Source organism: Muntiacus reevesi, chromosome 22, assembly GCF_963930625.1.
Source record: "Muntiacus reevesi chromosome 22, mMunRee1.1, whole genome shotgun sequence".
In the NCBI taxonomy this organism is placed as follows: Eukaryota; Metazoa; Chordata; class Mammalia; order Artiodactyla; family Cervidae; genus Muntiacus; species Muntiacus reevesi.
Window position 1 is genome coordinate 19,642,594 of NC_089270.1, and position 24,779 is coordinate 19,667,372.

At 42.4% G+C, this 24,779-nt stretch overlaps 1 long non-coding RNA gene across 2 annotated transcripts in view; it reads left to right on the forward strand.

Annotated features, from left to right (window-relative positions):
* LOC136153083 (uncharacterized) overlaps positions 1-24,779 on the forward strand; it is a 452,303-nt gene that overhangs the window by 113,060 nt on the left and 314,464 nt on the right. The window lies entirely within an intron of this gene.

The following is a 24,779-nucleotide window of genomic DNA, read 5'->3' on the forward strand; positions in this document are numbered from 1 at the left end:
AAATCATAACTGAAAAAGGCACGTGTACTCCAGTGTTCACTGCAGCACTATTTACAACAGCCAAGACATGGAATCACCCTAAATGTCCATTGACAGATGAATGGATAAAGAAGATGTGGTACATATATATATAAGGGAATATTACTCAGTCATAAAAAGGAATGAAAGGGAGTCATTTGTAGTGATGTGGATGAACCTAGAGCCTGTCATGCAGAATGAAGTAAGTCAGGAAGAGAAAAACAAATGTGTATTAATGCATATCAGTGGAATCTAAGAAAATGGTACTGATAAACCTAGTGCAGGACAGCAGTAGAGACATGTATGTAGAGAATGGACTTGTAGACAGTGTGGGAAAGAGAGGGTGGGGTGAGTTGAGGCCGTAGCATTGACACATATATACCACCGTGTGTGAAATAGCTAGCTAGTGGGAAGGGGCTGTCTAGTACAGCAGCTCAGCTCAGTGCTCTGTGGTGGCCTGGAGAGGTGGGATGGGGGTGGTTGTGGGGAGGAGGCTCAAGAGGGGATGGTGTGTGTATACATATGACTGACTCATATTGTTGTACAGCAGAAACTAACAACATTGTAAAGCAGTTATCCTCCAGTTTAAAACACTCCTTTTTAAAGTCCACTTGCAATGTCAGGTCTTCTGTGAAGTTTTATCCAGCTCTTTCTTTCTATTCCTGAAGAATTAATAACCTTGACCACTGGACTCTGAAGACACACTTCAGTTATACCAATCTGTAATGGCATTGAGTGCACTAAAAAATACTGATGGAATACCGGACCATCTGCTTAACTATATTGAAAACTTCTTGGAAGTAGGGACCATGTTTTATTCAATTTTGTTTCTCAAGTGACAAGTACAGTGCCTGTCTTGTAGGGATCATATCCACTCTATCTAGGTAAAGGGCTTTGACTGAACGAAAAGGATGGATCCTTATGGATCATGCTGGGCAGGTTTCAGGTTGAGGACTTGAAATGGATGTTTAGGCCAGAGTAAGGGAGCTGGTTGGAGAAGGAAATGGCAACCCACTCCAGTGTTCTTGCCTGGAGAATCCCAGGGATGGGGGAGCCTGGTGGGCTGCCGTCTACGGGGTCGCACAGGGTCGGACACGACTGAAGCAACTTAGCAGCAGCAGCAGCAGCAAGGGAGCTGGTAGTTGGAGAGAGGATGTTATGAGCTGAGACAAGGTATTGGAGCTGTAGATCTTTTCCTGCATGTGCAGATTCCTTTCTAAGGGAATATGAACAGCTCATGGCACCTGCTGCCTCCACGACAGTGTTCCCATCACATGACATCACGCCTCACCTCAGGCACAGATGTTTGGCCCAAGGATGGACAAGTGACCCAATGGGAAGCCAACAGATAGGCTGGAAAGCAGTCTAAAGCCTCACTCAGAAAGATGAGGGTGACCAAGAAGATGTCTTTCTCCCTCTGTCTACCTCCCTGCTCCCTCTCAGAAGACAGTCTGAAGCATTTAATAATGGGAACTAAAGCTTAACAGTTATGGTATAAAAGGATCCTAGAAAGTGTTGGTCATGATGACTTTTTAAAAACATGGTTTATAAGTCATTAGGGTAAACAAGGCAGCAGAGAATAGACCCTATAACAGAGAACAGCTGGGACCCCAAGGGAGGGTGAGAGAGAGGGAAAGAAACAGATTTTTCTCAACGGCTTCCCAGTTTGTATTTCTGTGAGATCTAGTTCCCTCCATGGTTGCCCATTTTATAATCTTCTTTCTCTTGACCTTTCTTGAATAAACCTCTGTCTCTTACAATAGTCAATATAAAATAAAGATGGCTGCAGGAAAGAAATTATAAAAATGCTGAAGACAAACTTTATCAGTGTTATACTTCGCTTACTGCTAAATCTGTATATAAGAAAATGAAAGCTGACCCCTACCGTATACCATATACAAAAATTAACTCAAAATGGTTAAAAAAGTTGAATGTAAGACTTAAACCTATAAAAATCCTAGAAGAAAGTGAGCTTCTTGACATCAACCTTAGTGATGATTTTTTTTTTTGGATTTAACACCAAATGTAAAGAAAACAAAAATAAACAACTATTAACAGGATTACATCAAACTAAAAAGCTTCTGCACAGTGAAGGAAACCCATCAACAAAGTGAAAAAGCAGCCTACTGAATAGAAGAAAATATTTGCAGATGATCCAAAATACATAAGCATCTCCTACAACTCCACAGCAAAAAAAAAATCTAATTAAAAAATGTGCAGTGGACATTTTTTCCAAAGAAGATATGCAAATGACCAATGGGTCCATGTAAAGGTGCTCAATATCACTAATTACCAGGGAGATGCAAATCAAAACCACAATGAATTGTCACCTCATAACTGTTAAAATGGATATCATCAAAAAGATAAGAGATAATAAGTGCTAGCAAGGATATGGAAAAAAGGGAACACTTGAACACCATTGGTGAGAATGTAAACTGGTGCCGTCACTATGGAAAACAGTGTGGAGGTTCTTAAAAAACTGGAAATAGAACTGCCATATGATCCAGCAGTTCCACTCCTAGATATATATTTGAAAGAAATGAAAACACTAACTCAAAAAGATACATACACCCCTAAATTTGGTGCGTTACTTACTATAGCCAAGATATGGAAACAATCTAGATGTCCATTGATAACAGAATGGATAAAGAAGGTGGTGTGTGTGTGTGTGTGTGTGTGTGTGTGTGTGTGTGTGTGTATATATATATAAGCATATACATATATATGCTTATTTTTGTTTCCTTTAGATTTGGTATATATCATATATATATATATATATATATATATATATATATATATATGAGATATAATATTATTTGACTGTAAAAAAGAAAGAAATCCTGCCATTTGCAACAACATAGATGGACCTTGAAGGCTTATGCTAAGTGAAATAAGTCAGACAGAGGAAGACAATGTTTGATCTCACTTATATGTGGCATCTAAAAAAAAGGCAAGAACTAAAAAAGAAAATGAACTTATGAGTACAAAGAACAGATGGGTGGTTACCAGAGGCAGGGATAGGGGAAGTATATGAAATGGTTGAAGGAGGTTAAAAAATACAAACCTTCAGTTATGAAATAAGTAAGTCATGTAGGCGTAATATAGAGCATGATGGCTGTACCTGGTAATATGCATTGTATATTTGAAAGTTGCTACAAGGGTAAATCTTAAAAAGTTTTCATCACAAGAAAAAGGGAAAAAAATAAAATGAGAGTAAATTATCCTTCTCTTTTTCTTGAACCCCACTTCATAGTCCCAGCCCTCAGAACCCATAACTCAAGCCACTAGTCCTAGAGCCATGGATAAATTATGTCTTGAAATAAATAGGCTTTTATGGAGTGCCTGAGAAATCTACTGTTATTTCTGACACTTCTGTGGGGCAGTGAATTCCAAGATGATTCACTTAGCAGGTATTTACTGATCACCGGTTGTGTGCAAGACACTAGGCAAGGAACTTGTTCCACGGGAATGGACTTTGTTCTTGTGGAATTTACTTACTGGTTAGGGAGAGAGAAATACGTAAGCAGGCAGACAAAAAGGTAATTGCAAACCCACGTGTTATAAATGAAACTACAAGAAGCTGAGAAAGAGAAGAACAAGAGAACACTGTAAGGCAAGGCCTCTCTGAAGAGCTAACATTTGAGCCAAGACAGACAGGATGGAGAACAGGAGCCGAGTGTTCACGTGTGATGTGGAGACAACAGCAGCAGAGCCTTAAGGCAGGGGGCCCACGATGTGCTCAAATCACTGGACAGTGTTGGCTGAAGACTGGAAAGTGAGTGGTTGACCAGAGGCAAGAGCCATATCATCTACGAGTTTGTAGCCCGTTAAAAGGATTTTGGGATTTATTGCAAGTACAATGAGAAGTTCCTAAGAGCCAGGGGGATAAAATGGATTGATAAATATCTTTGGGAAATCATTCCTATCTGTGGATAATTGATGAGGGGGGACCCAAGGTTGGAAGAAGGGAAGCCAGTTAGTACATTAGTGTAATAGTACAGGGAACAGTAAGAATGTATTAGACTAAGAAGGCGGCAGTGTCCATAGGTCAAGTGTATGGAGTCAAGATATTTCAGAAGCAGCCGGACTTGCTTACAGATTGTATGTGAGTTGTATCAGAAAGAGTTACATCAACAGTTGGGTGGATATGGGTGCCATCTGTGGAAACAGGGAAGACTGGAGACAAGAGGATATGTTTGGAGGAGAAAATGCTTCATTTAGGATATGCCACTTTTGAGATGTTTGTGAGGAATCTCAAGGGAGAAGTCAAACAGTCAGATTACCTTTTGAATATGTTTGCTAAATCAATGGCTGCCTGCCTTAATGTTTAGCTATTTCACTGTTATTTTTCAAAGCTATTTCAGTCTTCATTTTTCACATCTTTCCTTGTGACAGTAAACAAAGGGAGTTCAAAAATGGGACTAATTCCATTTCTCCTTCAAATACTTATTGTAATGGTCTAAGTAGGGATCACAATAATAAAAAGAAATAGTCATGAATAGCCTCTGTATTATTTATGTGACTAATTATCACCTTCTCTATTATTTATAAATGACTGAAATGTCATTCCAACCACAAAGTTCCAGCCACAACACTGAACTCATCTATAGAGAAATCTACATAGAAACTCCCTAATTATAGCTAACTAGGGCACCATGATTTTCGTACTCCACAGGTTTTCAATATGGCATGCTGACTGGAAGTTATAAAAACATATGATAGATCTATGATTATCTTAGTGGCAGCCTCCTTCCCCAAGAAGGGGGTCATTGTTGTACTAACTGTTATCGAAAGCTAACTTCTCATTCCCGACTGCAATAGCTTGTGGAATCAACCACATAAAAACACCAAGACAGCATTACATAAAATCAGCACAAGGTACTTGCCTGTGGTCCAGTGGTTAAGAGTCTGTGCTACCAATGCAGAGGATGTGGGTTCAATCCCTGGTTTGGAAACTAAGATCTCTAAGGTCCATGCTGTGCAGCGTGGACAGAAGATTAAACAAATTTTTTAAAGCATTAAAAAAAAAAAACACCCCAGCACAAGTATGCTTGATCAGCTATGTCTGTGAGTAGGGTTTTTGTAAATCAAGTCTGGCTTTCATTTTTACTCACGTTTTGCCTTAAGAGAAGCTTATCTTTGTTTCTAACTGATCTCTAATTGATAGTGGCTCCTACGGCTTCACATTTATGTTCTTTTTCTCCTTAGTCACATTGAATTCATTAATGCTATATAAATATGTACCTGAATGCCCAAGGAATAGCTGTGTGTGAAAATAATCCTACAGTGAATCTTTTCTTTAAAACATAGGATCCTTTGAAATGTAGATATTGATCTTCTGATTTTCCTGTTTAATTACTTGGAGAATTTAATGTGAGTACGCAATCAAAACACCTGTGTTTTCTTAAAAGAGTAGATGAGAACATGCCATGGCCTGTATTTCCATCCTCTCACTACTGTGACTCCCCCTTTTCAGCTCTCAAGATGATGGAAAGAAATACACACCAAGTCTGGATTCTGAAAGCATCCAGTGGGCGCTTCATGCTCTTCACAAGAGGTTCTTTTCCTCCATCAGAATAGTCCCTGGAAATTCTACAAGAAGGGCTGAGAGACCCCCAAAGTAGAATAAATTCCTGGCAGTCTGAAGTATATGCCCTCCTCTGCCACCTATCCTGTAATAAAACTTCAATTTGGATTTCTCCAATCATAAGTCTCAGCATCAGACCTCTACTCCCATTTACATGGCAGTTTCTTAGGGCTGATATGTGTCCACCACTTCCTACAAATTCTGCTTGTTGGTCTATTCCAAGACATAAAAGATGATTCTGCTTTTTCTGGCAGAGAAGGACATGGCAACCCACTCCAGTACTCTTTCCTGGAGAATCCCATGGACAGGGGAGCCTGGTAGGCTACAGTCCATGGAGTCGCAAAGATTCAGACATGACTGAGCAACTTCACTTCTTCAAACACAAATTCTCCAATTATATATTGAAAACCTCCCTTTTGCCAGAAAGACCATCTAGTACTTCTGTGACGCTACTGTAGACATGCCATGACTTTAGGGGATCCTGCCCACCATGTCAAGTTATTGAGATTCACTTCCAGGTCTCATAGGGGCTGCTCCCACATACAATCACTTGGATGCTCAAATTGGAATTTTTAGAATTTATTTTTAATTGGATGATAATTGCTTTGCAATGTTGTGTTGGTTTCTGCCATACAAAATGTGAATCAGCTGTAAGTATACATATGTCTGGGCTTCCTTGGTGGCTCAGTGATAAAGAATCCACCTACCAGTGCAGGAGACTCAGATTTGATTCCTGGGTTGGGAAGATCCCCTGGAGAAGGAAATGACAACCCATTACAGTATTCTTGCCTGGGAAATCCCATGGATGGAGGAGCCTGGTAGACTACAGTCCATGGGATCAGAAAGAGTTGGACACGACTTAGCAACTGAATGAATGAATGATACATATATCCCCCTTCCTCCTGAGCCTCCCTCCCACCCCTCTAGATCATCACAGAGCTCTGAGCTGAGCTCCCTGTGTGATACGGCAGCTTCCCACTGTCTATCTATTTTGCACATGGTAGTAGTATATATATGTCCGTGCTCATCTCTCAATTCATCCCACCCTCTTCTTTCCCCAGTTGTGTCCAGAGGTTCATTCTCTACGTCTGACTCTATTCCTGCCCTTCAAGTACGTTCAACAGTACCATCAAATTGGAATTGTTTTTGTTAACACATTTTGCTGAGTCAGAGAGATTTGTCCTCAAACATGAACTTTACCATATTTCTGTTTGTACTTTCTTGACTATATTTCTTCAGCTTTCTGAGCCTTGATTTCTATATCTGCAAAATGACAGTGCTAATAATAGCTACTTCATAGGGTTGTTATAGCGTTAAAGGAAAAAATGGCAAAAGTCACCGAGCACCTGGCCTAGAGTAAGCGGACGAGAAATGATAGTTGTTGAGGCCGTGGTGCTGACAGTGGTGGTATTTTAGGCAAGGGGTAATCTGCATGTGCCTTTGTATTACTTCTTCAGTCAACTCTTGAATACACAAGTTTTCTAGCAGTAACTCAGCCCAAGATATTTTCCTCTAAGAACACATCAAAATATAACAAGATACTCTGATGTGACTCACTAGATTGCCTCACATGGGCTATGTCCTAAAGGACAGGAATGATGTTCCAAGATCTCAGTGTCTTTCTGTGATTCAGTGTTCCATTGTGACAGCATCTTCTACCTTTCTGTGTTCCACAGTTGATCTCTTTTTCCCCTCCCCAAGGGTCAATTCCATTTCCTAAACAATTATCAACACGTATATGAACTGGAAAAGACCCTGATGCTGGGAAAGATTGAAGGCGGGAGAAAGGGACGTCAGATGATGAAATGGTTGGATGGCATCACCGAATCAATGGACATGAGTTTGAGCAAGCTCTGGGAGTTGGTTATGGACAAGGAAGCCTGGCATGCTGCAATCCGTGGGGTTGCAAAGAGTCGGACATGACTCAGTGACTGAACTGAACTGATATGAAAACCCATGCAGTTGCACAGAGCACAGAGGCATATGGGTTGCTCCAGGATTCTGATGTACTTGGGCAGTCATGGGAACACAAAGGGGGTCTGGAAAGATGCATCTATCGTGGTCAAGACAGCAGTAGACGTGACCACAAAGGAACTTGCTCTAGATGTGGGGTTCACTAGCTGTGCTATTTATTTCCAATATAATAAAAAAGGAAAAAGAAGTTCTTAATTATTTTTGCAATATATGCATTGCCTGACATATTTCAAAAAGCCCAGAATTAATTGAAATTCTAAGTGAATTCTCAAGGGGAAAATTTTCTGAAAAATATTCACTACTTGGACTGGTAGTTGTGGTTTATTAAGTTGGTATATATTTGGAAGCTGTCTCCCTTTCACAGATTTTACAAGTAAGACATTTTTTTTTTTTGCTTCAAACCTACCTAATGATCTGAATATCACAAATTTCATCATGGGATGCCAAACTCTACCTAAGTGGCATCAAAATGTTACAGTTGTTGTTGTTGTTTAGTTGCTGAGTCGTGTCCAACTCTTTTGTGACCCCGGGGACTGTAGCCCACCAGGCTCCTCTATCCATGGGATTTCCCAGGCAAGAATACTAGAGTGGATTGCCATTTCCTTCTCCAGGGGATCTTTCTGATCCAGGGATTGAACCCAAGTCGTCTGCATTGGCAGACAGATTCTTTACGACTGAACCACCTCGGAAGCCCCCAAATGTTACAGTATTTTGTAGTATTTTGGCCAAAAGAACATCGTGTAGCCCCTAATGAGTGGTCTCATATTTGTGGAAGCTATGTCTACTAATTACTACCCATAACTGAGCAGGAGCTTCTTACTTTTGTAAACTAATGCCTGCTTACAGGATTGTCCCTGATGTTACTGCAGGCCCATTCTGACATATCAATTTCTATTCCAAGAGAAAGGGAAAACTGAGCCCCAAGAGGAGAACGAAGATCATAACTTTTCAGGGAAATTTTTGTTTGCTTTCTCTTTTTCTCAAACCTCTTCACGGATGTACAGAGAGTCCAGGAAAGTAAGAATCCTCGATGCCACAGTTCAGAGACTTGCAGGTGTGTTACACAATGGGACCGAAAGGAAGAACAAATCGGACAGACAGTGGTTCAGAACAGGGCTGCCTGAGATAAAATGTTGGCCTTCGAGTGGGACATATGCTATTACAGAGGAAGAATGTTGTATTTACCACCTTACAGACTTCTCTTGGGTCTTGATGAGCACAAAAAGATCCAGGAAGCAAAAGAAATTTGGAGCTGATTAGCCTCATATCTGGATCCGTGGGCTCTTCACTTTTGGGACGTAATCTCTTGGTTTAATCTGGGCACTCAGGGCTTCTGACGGAGAAGCAGACCCGAACTGTGATCACAATCCTTCCTTTAGCAGTGTCACATTGTTCCGATGAGTGATCTCTGTGGGCTGCCTGTCAACAAATGACCTAACACGGGATCATTGAGCAAAAACAGTGGGAAAACTTGATACTTACAGAGGTAGAAACAACCTCCCGATACTTGATATGCAAATGTGAAACTTCAGACGCGGGTGAAGACCTAGATTGATCACACCCTCAGATATAAATGAGCAATCCTTCTGTTCAGGCTGAAGAATGGCCACAAGGGGGACCTAGGGACCCCAAGGCATCTACAGTATTCGTCACTTATCTGCAGTTTCAGTTACCCATGGTCACCCACAGTCCAAAAATATTAAATGGAAAATTCCAGAAATAAGCCACTCTTAAGTTTTAAAGTACATGCAGTTCTAAGAAGCATGATGAAATCTCAAGTGCTGTGCCTGGGACATGACTCCTCCCTTTGTTCAGAACATCCTGCACCTTAGTACTTAGTGGCCATCTGAGCAATCAGATAAACTACCACAGTATCACAGCATGTATGTTCCAGTAACCCACATTTTACTTAATATGGTCCCAAAGAACAAGAGTAGTGACGCAGGCAATTTGGCTCTGCCAAAGAAAAACCAAAGAGGAGAGTGAAAAAGCCAGCTTAAAACTCAATATTAAAAAAACCTAAAATCATGGCATCCAGTTCCATTACTTTATGGCAAATAGAAGGGGAAAAGGTGGAAGCAGAGACAGATTTTCTTTTCTTGGGCTCTAAAACCATTGAGGATGGTGACTGCAGCCATGAAGTTAGAAGATGCCTGCTTTTTGGAAGGAAAGCTATGACAAACCTAGATAAATGTATCAAATAGCAAAGACATCACTTTGCCAACAAAGGTCCATATAGCCAAAGCTGTGGTTTTTCCAGTAGTCATGTACGGATGTGAACGTTGGACCATAAAGAAGGCTGAGTGCTGAATAATTGATGCTCTTGATCTGTGGTGTTGGAGAAGACTCTTGAGAGTCCCATGGACTGCAAGAAGATCCAACCAGTCAGTCCTAAAGGAAATCAACCCTGAGTATTCATTGGAAGGACTGATGCTGAGGCTGAAGCTTCAATACTTTGGCTACCTGATGCGAAGAGATGACTCCTTGGAAAAGACCCGATGCTGGTAAAGATTGAGGGCAGGAGAAGGGGCAACAGAGGATGAGATGGTTGGATGGCATCACTGATTCAATGGACATGAGTTTGAGCAAATTCTGAGTGGTAGTAGGGACATGCGAGGCTGGTGTCCTGCAGCCCATGGGGTCGAAAAGACATGGCTTAGTGACTGAACAGCAGTAACTTTGATAAAACATAAGAAGAAGATCTTAGGTGTTTGGCAGCATGGGGATTCCCTGGTTGTCCAGTGGTTAGGCCTTGGTGCTCTCACTGCTGAGGGTGCAGTTTCAATCCCTGGGCGGGAAGTAAGACCCCATAAGCTGCACAGCAGTGTAGACAAAAGAAAAAAGAAGTCTCACCAAACAAAGAATGTCAGTAAAGCTAAAAACTATTTTTAAAAAATTGATAGCATGATCATTGAAATTCATTTACCTTCCCCGGAAATCAAGGTAAAGACTGTTGACTGAAACTCCACCCTCCCCTTCTATGTATTCAACCTTTCTTTGAGAAAGTGAGAGGGTCTGGAGAATTGTCACCATCTAGAGCCTAGGGATCATTTCAGACAACTTATCCATTTTGCAGTGAGAAACTGAGGACCACAGAGGAGAAAGAAATGATATGTCCGAAGTGCTTGTCTGTTTTGTGCCTGAGGTGGGAAAAGAACTGAGTTTAGGGTACTCATGTTATACACATAGCTCAGACAGTGAAGAATCTGTCTGGAGTGCAGAAGACCTGGGTTTGATCCCTGGGTCAGGAAGATCCCCTGGAGAAGGAAATGGCAACCCACTCCGGTATTCTTCCCTGGAGAATTCCATGGACAGAGGAGCCTGGCGGGCTATAGTTCATGGGGTCACAAAGAGTCGGACATGACTGAGTAACTAACGCTTTCGCTTTTACTTTATGCTCTGCGACAAGAGAAGCCACTGCAACAAGAAGCCCGTGCATCACAACTTGAGATAGCCCCTGCTCACTCCAAGAAAGCCCACGTGTAGCAACAGAGACCCAGTGTGGCCAAAAATAAACAAAAACAAACAAAAGCGACATGGGTACAATCCAGCCAACTCTCTTAACTCCTCTCTGGGCCTCTTTAATCCTGCCAGACTTTTCTGTCAAAAACAAACCTGGCTGTGCTATTCCTTCTGTATAAGAGTCTTCAATCACTACACTGCATGTGGGGTGAAGTCCAGATTCCTTTGGATAATAAACACATGCCTATTTCTCTGATCCTGCCTGCCCACTTCCTGCCCCTTGAGATCTGCCTTTTAGACACACTTACCCGTGTGCAGTCCCACACTCACGTTCTCACACCTTTTCTCTGTCACATTCTGGAATCCCTGTCCCCACTCCCAGTGCTTACCCATCAGTGGCAGTTCATCATCTGAACTCGGCCCAAGCACCACCTCCCTCCCTCTCACACCTTCTCCCTTTGTGTTTTCTTTCTCAGTTCAGTTCAGTCACTCAGTCGTGTCTGACTCTGCAACCCCATGGACTGCAGCATACCAGGCTTCCCTGTCCATCACCAACTCCCAGAGCTTGCTCAAACTAATGTCCATTGAGTCAGTGATAACATTCAACCATCTCATCCTCTCTCATCTCCTTCTCCTCCCGTCTTTAATCTTTCCCAGCATCAGGGTCTTTTTCAGTCAGTCAGTTCTTTGCATCAGGTGGCCAAGTATTGGAGTTTCAGCTTCAGCATCAGCCCTTCCAATGAATATTCAGGGTTGATTTCCTTTAGGATTCACTGGTTTGATCTCCTTGCAGTCCAAGGGACTCTCAGAGTCTTCTACAACACTGCAGTTCAAAAGCATCAATTCTTCAGCTCTCAGCTTTCTTCAGGGTCCAACTGTTACATCCATATGTGACTACTGGTAAAACCATAGCCTTGACTAGACAGACCTTTGTTGGCAAAGTAATGTCTCTGTTTTCTGTTCTCTTTCTAGGAGGTTGCATTTCTCTGTATAATACTTGCCACATTGATTGAAAGTCGTTTACTTGTGTGTTTGACTATTTGCCTAGGAGACCCTTGAGTTTAGAGAGAATGTCTTACTTATTTGTACATTTGAGTGCAAAATGCCTGGAATGTCTCGGTGCTCATATATGATTGTGGAAGTGAATTGTAACAATAACCACAAATCTCGCAGTTCTGAGCCCCTAATAGACTATTTAGATGAGATGGTCCCAGGAGCTCTTTATGGTTTGAAACTGCCCTATCCTGCCCACCTCTTCTTCACAACCTTACGGAGAAGTTGGCCAGCTCACTATTCTCCACGGACATCATATACATTAATTCCTCCCCCTGTGCTCTTGTCCATGGCGTTAGCCCTGCTTAGCAAGCCCATCCCCTTTGTTTATCTCGAAGTTGTTGAAGCTGCCAGTATGTCTTTCATGGTGCTGGACTCTCATGTTTCCCTGTCTAAATAGGACTCTGCCATTCCAGGCCCCCTTAGCCCTATTCTCACTTGCCTCTTCTAACTAATGGGCTCAGCCCTCTTTGTCACTTTACCGCTTCATGTAGGTTCTGCATATTTGATATTTAATATTAACTACTCATTTATGCTTAATTTTCATTCTGGGACTTTTCACACACCTATTCAACTAAGTTACAAGACTCTTGAGTGCAGGAGCTGTGCTATATATTGACTGAATATTAGGAAGTGCCTTAATAAATGTTGACCAATGATTGGGAGCACTCAGGGGACTTTTTCATGCTGAGGCTCTGTGTTCTAGCTCCTGGATTCAGCTGAGTGTGTTATTCATGGAGGCAGGTCAGCCTGGCTGTGATCAGGGGTTGTGAAATTGAAGGGTGACTTTCTGAAGCATGGCTCAGATGGTAATCTGCCTACAATGTGGGAGACCTGGGTTTGATCCCTGGGTCGGGAAGATCCTCTGGAGAAGGGAATGGCTATCGACTCCAGTATTGCCTGGAAAATTCCATGGACTGACAAGTCTGGCCGGCTACAGTCCATAGGGTCACAAAGAGTCTGATATAACTGAGTGACTAACACTTTTACTTTCAGAAGCATAATTGCCCATGATATTAAAAGCAAATATCTCCCAGATGAAAAAACTGCATCATGTAAAGATTTCCCCAATTTGCAGTGATCTGTAGACTTACTACAGTAGCAATTAAAATCTGATTGGGATGGAAAAAAGAGTTTATCTGAAAGAATAGTCAGAATTTTCAAAGGAAATTCTTAAAAAGTACCTTTTGAAAGGCTACCCCTATCAGATCTTAAAGCACAAAAAATTATAATAGCTAAAATATTTCTGTACTTATCCTGGTGTCTCAGATGGTAAAGAATCTTCCTATAATGCAGGAGACTGGGTTCAGTTCCTGGATTGGGAAGATCCCATGGAGAAAGAAATGGCAACCCACTCCAGTATTCTTGCCTGGAGAATGCCATGGACAGAGGAGCCTGGCGGGCTATATAGTTATAGAGTCTCAAAGAACTGGACATGACTGAGCGACTAACACTTTTACTTTCCACAAATTGAAAAATATATCATTCTTTGGTTGTTGTGTGTATGTATTATACTATAATGCATATGTAAAAAAATGCCTATAACTAGTCTCATCTTGCTCTCAAATCTTCACTGAAGAAATGGTGGGGAAAAAACCTTAATATGCCTTTACCTTTCCCCTTCCTAGGGAGAGCAGAGAAAGGAACCAGATTAACAAAGGCAAAGCATTGAAAGTATTTCAAAAAACAATGACTCTTTCACATGAAAAAGTTAATTATGTGATTTAAGAGATAATGTAAAACTGGATAGATTTATCCTGGCAAAGGATAGATTTAAAAAAAAAATATTGTTTAGATGACTAGTAGCAATTTGGGGGCAGGGATTAATGTAAAATATCTAGTAAAATACCAAATAGAAAGTATAAAAAGAAAAAGTAAATATTAAAAAATTAGATCATAGTCTAGCATGAAGAAAATAACCTGAAGATGTATTGAACTTTAGAAGGGGGTTATTTTACATGTTTGGGGTTTAGAAAGGGCTTGGTGATGACTTGGTAGCACGTGGAGATGTCTAGTTATTGTCTTGACTGTCCAATTCTGTGTCCTCAAGAGCATCTGCCACAAAGTGGGTTCCGTAACTACTTGTAGAATGTAGGGACATTTAGATGTCTGAATGAATGTGTAGACCTTTAGGGTGATGAGCTATGAGAGTTCTCTGTGTGCCTGTTTTGACTGCCTTTGAACCTTGGAGACAGAAGGGGAAAAGACGTCGGGCCATCAGGCATCACTTCTGACACTTCATCTGTGCTAGTCTTCATGCTCTGTGGGAAGAGGATGCAGGGGAGGATGAGACCTAAGAATCAAAAGATAAAAAGATAAAGCTCTTTCCAGGATGTAGGATGACTAGGAAATGTATTGATGGATGAGGTAAATTTCTAAATGCTCCTTGCGTGTGCGCTCAGTCGTGTCCAACTCTGTGACCCTAGGGACTGAAGCCCACCAGGCTTTTCTGCCCATGGAATTTTCCAGGCCAGAATACTGGAGTGGGTTCCCATTTCCTCCTCCAGGGGATCTTCCTGACCCAGGGACTGAACCCAAATCTCCTGCGTTGGCAGATTCTTTACTACTTCGCCACCTGGGACACCCTTTAATGCTCTTTAAGTAATCTTATTTTAAATGTTATTTACACTTTCACTTCACCTGGTTTCTTTTATTTTCTAAATGCTTTCTTCTTTTCTCCCTCTTCCTTGCAAATTTATAAGTGAAGATACTTTTATATTTTTAGGAGTTTCCCCATAACTATAAGTAATCTTAATCCTCTTCTGTTTTTTGTTGTTTCAAATAAGATGGTGGCCTCTCCGGCTCATGTCCTCTTTTCTGACTAAAATAGCTAACAGCGAGTTGCAAGCTGAGAAAGGCAGTCCTTCATCTGGATTTTTGTCAGTTTCATGAATAACTTCTTGCTTTGTGCCTTCAGAGAGCAAGAGAGAAGAAGACAGACATAACCCTTGCTTTGGAGTTTATTGTGTGAAAATAACTGGTCTTTATTAGTCTTTTCTTTGTGGCATTGTGTTTTCAGAGAATGCTCAATATTAGACTTCAGCACATTAATTAGCTTATGAAACGTATGAATCCAGAATGCATTATAGTCATTTGTCTTGGCCTTGTTGGTGCACTGCGTTCACCATTGTTTCAGCTTCGACCACGGCTTTTTCTTTCCCTCTTGTCTGAGGAGTTATTAATAGTAATAGGAGCTTCCCGGCTTCAGTGAGTAGCGTACCTGAGAGGAATGTTCGAAAGAGATAGGGAGGACTCATGTCCCAAGTCATTTGTATGCTGGGCAGTGCCGCTCCTTAGAAACATTTGTAGCTGACGTGGTTCCTGTTGAGGCTGGCAGGGAGGCAGAACCATGGCAACCAGGGCAGAAACTGGCCCTTAGAACTAGAGCCCACCGCCCCCCCCACCTCCCACTACCACCCTCCATCCCAGGGCTCGACAGCTGCTAGCAGTGAGCCAGGTGAATGCACCCGCTGGCAGTGGGGAGAAAGAACAGGCAGGTAGGCACACCATGGCGCCCAGGCTGTCACGGGGCAATTGTGGAGGAAGGTGTGAATCCAGAGCGCAGACAGCAGGGCACATGGGATGTGACTGCATGTCACGCTTAGGACGGGCAGCCAGTAACGTGACACAGATGTCCATTAACAGGTGAATGTGTAGGCGAAACGTGGTATAGACACACGATGGAATATTATTCAGCCTTAAAAAGGAAAGCAGTCCTGACATACGCTCTGATATGGATGGACCTTGAGGACATTATACTAAATGAAATAAACCAGTCACACACACACACATACACAAATCAGCATATGTATGATTCCACTTATATGTTTCCTAGATTAGTCAAATTCATAGATGAAGTAGAATAGTAGTGGTTTCCAGGGGCTGGGGAATTGGGGAAGGAGGAGTTATTTACCAGGGGTAGAGCTTCAGTTTTGCAAGATGAGAAAGTTCAGGAGATAAGATGCACAACAGTGTGGAGGCGCTTACTGTTACTGAACTGTACCCTTACAAATGGCTACTATGGTAAATTTTGTGGCGCATATTTTGTGTTTTATTTTATGTTGTGTTATTCAGTTTATAAATTGGGAAGAAATCAGAGATGGTCTAAAAGGCAGCTTGGAAGCCAGGCCACCTGAGTTCAAATCCTGGCGCAGACACTGACTAGATGGGTGCGTGTGTGTGTGCTGAGCCTCTTAGTTGTGTCTGACTCTTTGTGACCCCCGTGGACTGTAGCCTCCAGGACCCCCGTCCATGGGATTCTCCAGGCAAGAATACTGGAGTGGGTTGCCATGCCCTCTTGCAGGGGATTTTCCTGACCGAGGGATCGAACCCGCGTCTCTGGCATTGCGGCAGATTCTTTACTGCTGAACCTCTGGGGAAGCCCGAATAGATGGGTGCCTTTGCAAATCAGGTAATCTCTCTGAGCTTTTTTTTTTTTTTCCCCTATGGGTCTGACAATAGTAGTACCTGTACTATAGGATTTGTTGTGAGCATTAAGTGACATACTATATGAAAAGCCCATGGCACTTAGGAGAATACAATGGTGTTACTTTTCACCATGATTATCAGAATAGTATATGACATTTTAAGTGTACAGGCAGGCAGCTTTCTTTAGGATGTCAATGGAGCATTCTGAGGAAATAGGGGCCAAGATACTAGTTTCGGGTTGAGGGCTATGACTTCAGTTCATAGTGTGCCCTAAGGAGCAAGGTGTGACCCCAGAGCTAGCAAATATTCATGGAGTACGTGCTAGGGGTTGGGTTCTGCTCAAAGTGTAGAAAGACAGTAATATAATATCATTCATAGTATGGCGGGTGTATTGTCAAATTATTAAGGAGAAAATCCAATTATATGAATGAACTATGATACCTAATAAAGACTAAGTATTAGATATATTACAGAACCTCAGTCAGTTATTATAGAGTTATACCACAATACAAAAGATAGATTAAAAACGGAGGTAATGCTATTTATTAAGACCTTACCAATTGCTAGTGACATAAATCCCAATTGAAACTAGCTTGAACACATAATTTAATTATTGCTTTACATAGTGAAAATCTGGTCATATATCTGGCTTCGGGCATGGCTGGACCCAGATGTTCCCATGATATTGGAAATCTGTCTCTTGGCAGCTCTTGTATCCTATCCTGGTATTGGCATTTTTCTTAGGCAGTTCTTTGTGATGGGGGTAACATGGCCACTAATGCCCTTTGGTTTATATTCTATCAAGTTAACACTCGTCTTCCTCTTTCTGCTTGTTTCCTTCTCTCCGTCCTTTCCTTTCTGTTGCTGAACCACTCCACTCAAAAACCATTAACTGAGTTTGAGCAAGCAAAGAGACATCACCGCGGGCAGGGGTGGGAAGCCGAGATGGCGCAGAGCAGGGGGTTGGACCCAGTGGGGCTGAGGAGGGCATCCCAGAGGGAGAGTGGTCTGTGCAGGGTGTTGGAGTCCAAGGGGGTTAAGGAGAGCATTCAGTGGGAGCTGATCAGAGCCCTCATCACTGATCAGAGGGCTGATCAGTGTATTATGTCAAAGCCTGTGTGGGGTGAGGAGGCCTTCACCCTCTGCAGGTGCTGGAGATCAGGCAGGACGAGGAGGATGTCCAGGCAGAGAATGGTCTGGCCCGGAGTGTTGGGGCCCAGGTAGATGAGGAGGGTGTCTGTGGGTGTAGGTGGCCCAGAGTGAGGTGTCAGTCCCCGAGGAGGCTCTCCCTGTGGGGGACAGTCAGCACCAGGAGAGGGTCCCGGCCCAGGAGGGGCAAGAGAGACATGTGGTACAAATACGGAACGGGAAAAAAGTAAAATCAGCTCTGTGGCAGTGGATTGGAATTGGAGGTATTGGTGTGAATTCATGATTTTCTTGCTGTCAATGGACAGGTAGATGGATGGAAAGAGATGCAAAGTATAAATATAAATGTGTATCTCTGCAGTAGGTATTGCTTTTTAAATGTATATATTCTATGGCTTCTAAATGCCATTCTCCACTGAAAGGAGCCAGGGGTCCTTGGAGGAATGGCTGATTGAAGAATGGGGGTGGGGAAGGCACAAGCTGAGCCGGCAGCATTTTGGACATGAAAGTGAGGAAGCGCTCAGAGCGTGAGAAAGCCATGTCCGAAGGACTCAGAAGCAGTCTGAAGGGCCCCGCTGGCCACATCTGGGACATTGGAGCCTTAATATAAATAGCACGCATGCTCAGTCGCTCAGTCATGTCAGACTCTTTGTGACCCTGTGAACTGTAGCCCTCCAGGCTCCTCTGTCCATGGGATTCTCCAGGCAGGAATACTGGAATGGGTTGCCATTTCCTCCTCCAGGGGTTTTCCCAGCCCCAGGATGGAACCTGCGTCTTCTGCACTGGCAGGTGGATTCTTTACCACTGAGCTACTTGGGACGCCCCTAGAGGCTGATACCCACTGACTAAAACAGGCAACCGTGAGTTCAAACTGACACACATTGAACGTTGATGAAGAACTCTGAAGAATGGACACATACGTAGTTTCACCACAAAATGCTTATTTATGACCAAGGGAAAAGGCATGGGAAGGTGGCTTGTCCTAAAGAAGGGCTGAAGTGCTGATGCTCAAGGTGTTAAGGGGAGGCTAACCGCTACAGATGCTAAGGCCCCTGTCCTCTGGCTTTCACCCGGTTTTGGCTGATGGGCTGCGGTGGCAGGTGCCGGGACGGGGTGGGCGTCTCTGCCTCTTTGCCAGCTGGGTTGCCCTGTGGAAGCTGCAGCGCTCGCTGTGGTGACCTCGCCTAGGATACAGCTCGCCCTGCAGTCAGTGGTGATAATTACTAACCACTGATGTTAGCCGAGGTTCATCCTCACTCTTATTACTGGTTTCCCTTGATCCTATCTACACCTCTGTGCAGCTGTCTCTGGGTGCCCTCTGTTTCCTGCTGGGAGCCCCACTGATACAGTGATAAGGCACTGTTATCAGAGAGAGACAGACAGACGGATGTCCAGCAGCAACTGATGCTGACTCACCACTCCGGGGGTGAGGTCCACAGATGGGGCTGAGTCCACAGCTGTCCAGTGACCCACAGTGTGGGAAGAGAATAAAATCAGAGATAGGGACTCTAGAAGGACCTTACAGCAGCTCAGTGACCCGAGAGGAATTTTGTCCCAGTTATTTATACCGGAAAGGAAAGACGCCTCAGTTTGCTGTTGAAGAGTCAGAAATGTCCCCTCTCCCTCAGTTAAGGAGGCGCTGGCCCCACGTTATGAAGAACTGCAGTTTGGAGCATCATAGGCCTTTTGAATTCAGCTGTCTGCCTGATTTCTTACAAAGATAACTAGGCTAAAAAGCAATGCACAGGTCAAGGCAGTGTCTTCTTTCAGTGCTGTGCGGTCTTGACTGCACGGTTATCACCTGACAAATCAGTAAGTGCCAGACACTCTTATGTCTGGAACCTTTCCGTTTCAGCCATCTCTTCTTTTGTATTCTGGAAGGCAGGCACAGACAAGGACACGAAGTGGAAGGCTTTCTTATGTCACATCAGCTCAGAGGTGTCCCTTGTTCCAGCCTCTGAACAGGGGATGACACTTCTGGGTACAGCCTGCTAAGAGAGTCAGCTAGTACTCACGTGACTTATTGGGTTCCTAATCACCCCATTTGCAGATTGAGCCCGTAAAATTAGCCTGCAGCTCCAATTAAGGGAACTCAGACCAGAGCCCATGTTCAGGAATCCTCCCTTGTCAGTTTCATCCTGGGGTTTAAATTGAATTCTTCATGTTGGTAGAGAAAACTGAAACATGTCCTAATTCTGCTAAAAGTAGCAGGGAAAAGAGGCCCTTTTCCAAGGAGGACAGGATCACTGGTGGGCCACAGGGGTGATATGTACCAGGAGAGGTCACTTCAGTTCCCTTCTGGTTTCTAATCAAGCCCTGCATGTTATATACTTGATCACAACTGCAGACTTAGATGTCAGAACACCCATTTTCCTAAGCAGGTCTGGAAAACACAATCAGATTCATCTGTTGCTATTCTCAACTTTGGAGTAACTTACAGAACCAACGGGTCTAATGAACACTGACTTATATAGGAGTTCAAGTCAGAATCCCAGGACGGCTTGGTGTCATTTAACTATAGAAGAAAATCATGGGTTTCATTTATGTTTTCTTCACCTGCTGCTGCCTCTTTTTTATGTACATTGCAGGCAGTAAGGGTGGAGGCGTAGCCTTATGGGTAGCTACTTTTATTTAAATGTCTTAAAGACTATAATAAAATACCATGCAGGCGTCCCGAGAGTTAGCACACCTGATTTGTGTGCGTTTATTGCAGATGTGTTGCCAGTTAGGTAATAACCTTCCTCATCCCACCTCGCCACAAAGCTGCTCTGTTCTCCTCCCTTTTTACCATTTGCTGCCTCTAGAGAACATCTTGGGTTTCCTGGTCACGGATGATAGCTCAAGTCTGACTTGGATGAATTTCTGATCTATTACCTTTTCCCTACAACTTCCTTTCTTTCTCTTGAAGCAATGATTCGTCAACACAGTTTCTGGGTATTCTCTGATTTTTGCTACCCTAGACGGTTCTAAATTCTTCCTTCGGCATTTATTCTTATATATATAGTACAGTGACTGCATGTGCTAAATCGCTTCAGTCATGTCCATCTTTGTGACCCTATGGACTTTAGCCCGCCAGGCTCCTCTCTCCATGGGATTTTTTTTCCCATGGGATTTTCCAAGCAAGAATACTGGCGTGGGTTGCCATTTTCTACTCCAGGGGATCTTCCTAACCCACAGTATACAATTTTTTTTTTATTGAACTTGCAGAGCATTTCGATTATATCAGAGGTTAAACAGGCCTTTGTGTTATAGCCTATAAAATTACTTCTAAGGGGAAAATAAGCTCTGAGTCCTTAACACCTAACTAAAGAAAGAAATTTTTAGAAGGTCAGAAGTTTTTAAGTGGGGACTGGATGTATAGCATGATCTGTACCATGCAGGTGATATTTTATCAGGCCCAACCTCCATTCTGCCTAGATAAGACATTTTCCAAGAGAGATCAAAGAACTCATTTAATGTTAAATGAAAATGTTATTTCTCTGGAATTAAATTGGCTTTTGTATTAGTTGGTGTTCTCCAGACAAACAGAATGAATAGGAAATATGTATGTATATATGAAAAATTATATCTGTGTGTGTGTATATATATATATGTATCTACATATACACACATACATAATTCCTCAAGAGCAGGAGGAGATGAGCATCCCAACTCAAGAAGACAGGGAATTTGCTTTTCCTTAGACTTTGGTCCCATTTGATGCCCCATTGGGTAGGATGGTGCCTACCCATACTGATGAGAATGGATCTCGTTTCTTAGTCTGTTGAATCAATTGCTAATAATCTCTTCCAGAAACATTCTCATAGACATAACCAGAAATGATGTTTTACGTGCTCTCTGGGCATCCGTTGGCCCAGTCAAATTGACATAAAATTAACCATCACAGCTTTTTATCCCTTTTATAAATGGAAGTCTTGTGCTTTGGGTCATGTCTGCTATTATGAGTTCAGTACAAAGGCCACACTCAGGGATGCTTATAGCATTTACGATAATATAGAAACCCAACACATTTCTAAAAATATAAATAAACACAGATTTTTTTGTGCTTATGTTTATAAACTGGAGAGGTTAAAGAATTGTTGTAGATCTGCTTTTGGACTAGTTTGAATAATTTACCAACATTCAGCCTGTTTCAATTATCCTGGCCCACCCACTGGTTCAATCAAATTAAGAATTTTAACATCAGACATTTAAAAGGGAAAGAGGTTCATTTATTTGTATTCTTCAAAGAGAAAGAGAGAGGGAGAGGGATTTAACACCGTTTTCCATATTTTCCTACTTCTCACCCCAAGTTACCACCATCCTTGGCAGGCAAGTGGTCCAAGTATCTATTTGAATTTCCTTAGCTGTTTGTTCACATGCACATTACTGAGAGCCATTCCAGACCTCCTGACCGGAAATTTCTGGAGTTGGGTTTCAGCAAATTGCATAGTTAAGAGCCCCCTCAATGATCCTTGTGAACTCTAAAGTTTGAGAACCACTGGTCCAGACATTCTTCCTTAGGGTGTCTGTGGTTGACTAGGAATGTGATGATAACGGCCCCTTTTGATTCAGGACTTGGTTTTGCTGGACCTCCATTTTTGGATTCTTGACTTTTTTTGGGTGGATTTGTCAGAGTCTATATAATATCGGTTTGCTAGGGTTACAAAGCAAAATACCACAGGCTGGGTGGTTTAGACAACAGAAACTTATTTTCTTACATCTCTGGAGGCTAGAAACCCAAGAACAAGGTGTCAGCAGAACTGGTTTCTGGTGAGATCTCTTTCTTTGGCTTAAAGATGGTGTCTTCTTTGTCTTCACTGTGTTTCTCCTCTATGCATGTGTGTTGTCTGTGTCTTAATTTCTTCATCTTATAAGAGTGCCAGGCATATCGGGTTGTTTTTCATTGTTTAGTCGCTAAGTTGTGTCTGACTCTTTGCAACCCCGTGCAGTGCAGCACTCCACGCTCCTCTGTCCTTCACCGTCTCCCGGAGTTTGCTTAAGCTCATGTCCATTGAGTCTGTGATGCCATCCAACCATCTCATCCTCTGTTGCCCCCTTCTCCTCCTGCCCTCTGTCTTTCCCAGCATCAGGGTCTTTTTCAGTGAGTTGGCTCTTCACATCAGGTGGCCAAAGTATTGGAGCTTCAGCTTCAGCATCATCCTTCCGATGAACATTCAGGGTTGATTAGCTTTAAGATTGACTGGTTTGATCTCCTTGCTGTCTTTGGACTTTACCTTCACCACCAGACACATCACAGCTGAGCATCATTTCCACATTGGCCCACCAATGGATTTCTTTCTGGGGCTATTTCTCTGCTCTTCCCTGGTAGCATACTGGACACCTACCACCCTGGGGGGGCTCATCTTTCGGTGTCGTGTCTTTTTTGCTTTTTCATACTGTTATTGGGTTAGACCTACTCATAGAACCTCGTTTTACCTTGTATACCTCTTCATAGGACCTACCTCGAAATATGGTCACATTCTAAGGTGTTGGGAGTTAGGAATTCAGCATATTAATTCTGGGGGGAAACAATCCAGCCCATAACAGAAGGAAGTATACTCCTGATTGGCCTCTTGGTCTCTCTTCTAAGGCAGCAGGAAGGAGGTAGGGACAGTGACACCTTGCTTTTCAATGACTTTGTTTCTGCCAAGGTCCATTTTTTTGAATGTCTAGTTACTTTGAGAGTTTAATTACCACTGGCTCAAGTGCTTTAAATGACCGAGAGTGGCAGTTCTCAAAGGAAATTGGAGAAGTCAAAACTCTTTCTTTGCCTTTCTTTTTCTTTTTTTACTGAGTAACATCTGCACTAATTGTGCAAGAGCCATGGTAACTAAAGCTGTTGATACTTTAGCGTGGATTAAGGCAGTAGCACCAAACTATACTGGTAGTCATAATTTCACCATTGTGCATCTGTATTGCGGGAAATAAAATACCAGTTTCACTTAAAAATACCCTTGATGAAGTAGGAAAAATTATTAGGTTGACTAAATTTCAACCTTTGAAATTTTAGTATCATCTTCTTAGTATTTTATGTGACATAATGGGATGCGTGCATAAAGCATTTCTATGGCATATAAACATTCAGTGACTGTTTGGAAGAAAAGCACTTCTGTGATTGAATTGTGAGCCAAACTCGCCTCTGTTTTCATAAAACACCATTTTAACTTCAAAGGATAAGTGATAGGTGAACTATGCTTATTCAGACTCACGTAGCTGGCAGACATGTTCACAAAAATAAGTCAAGTGAGCCTGTCACTTCAAGAAAAGCAACTGACAGTATTTGTTGCTCATAATAAAATTCAAAGCTTTCAAGTGAAAATTAGAATTTTGGAAAACTTGTATCTGTTACTGTGAGCTTGATAGCTTACCAAGAGTTTATGATTATTTCTGGTGAGGCTGTGTGTGTGTGTGTGTGTGTGTGTGTATGTGTGTGCATGCACACAGTTGTGTCTGACTGTTTACAATCCCATAGACTGTAGCCCACCAGGCTCCTCTGTCCGTGGGATTCTCTAGGAAGAATACTGGAGTGGGTTGCCATTTCCTTCTCCAGGGGATCTTCCTGACCCAGGGATGTAGCCCGAGTCTCATGTCTCCTGCATTGGTAGATGGGTTCTTTACCACTTAGGCCACCTGAGAAGCCCAATGTATTCATAATCTGAATGCTAAACATAGTAAGCCTGAAAAATTCTCTGCCGAAATATTCTTGATTAACGGTTGTTTTACCTTTCTAACTGCAAATCAGATTAGACAGTCATGAACAAGCTGGAAAATAAAAAAAAGCCCTCTATAAGAACTAATTTTTTTGAGAGTGAGCTTTGTTTCTATCAATTTAGAATTCATTTAAAATTAGTAGAGATTAGAATCTGTCCTATTGAAAGGCATTTGAAAATCTTGCCATAAATGTCCCTTTCTCTTCCTTCTGCCTCTGTTTTCTCTTTTTCTAATATTTATAGAGCCTTTTTTTCTCTTTTCTCCTTCATTTTTCCTTTCCTCTTCTTTTATTCATTTCCCCTCCTTTTGCTTTATATTATTACACTGGAAGTATTTCCTCATATGTTGCAGTTTTCAGTTTCCACCTGCGTCCTCTAGGAGAGATGCTGAGTCGATACATATGAGGCAGGCATTGACA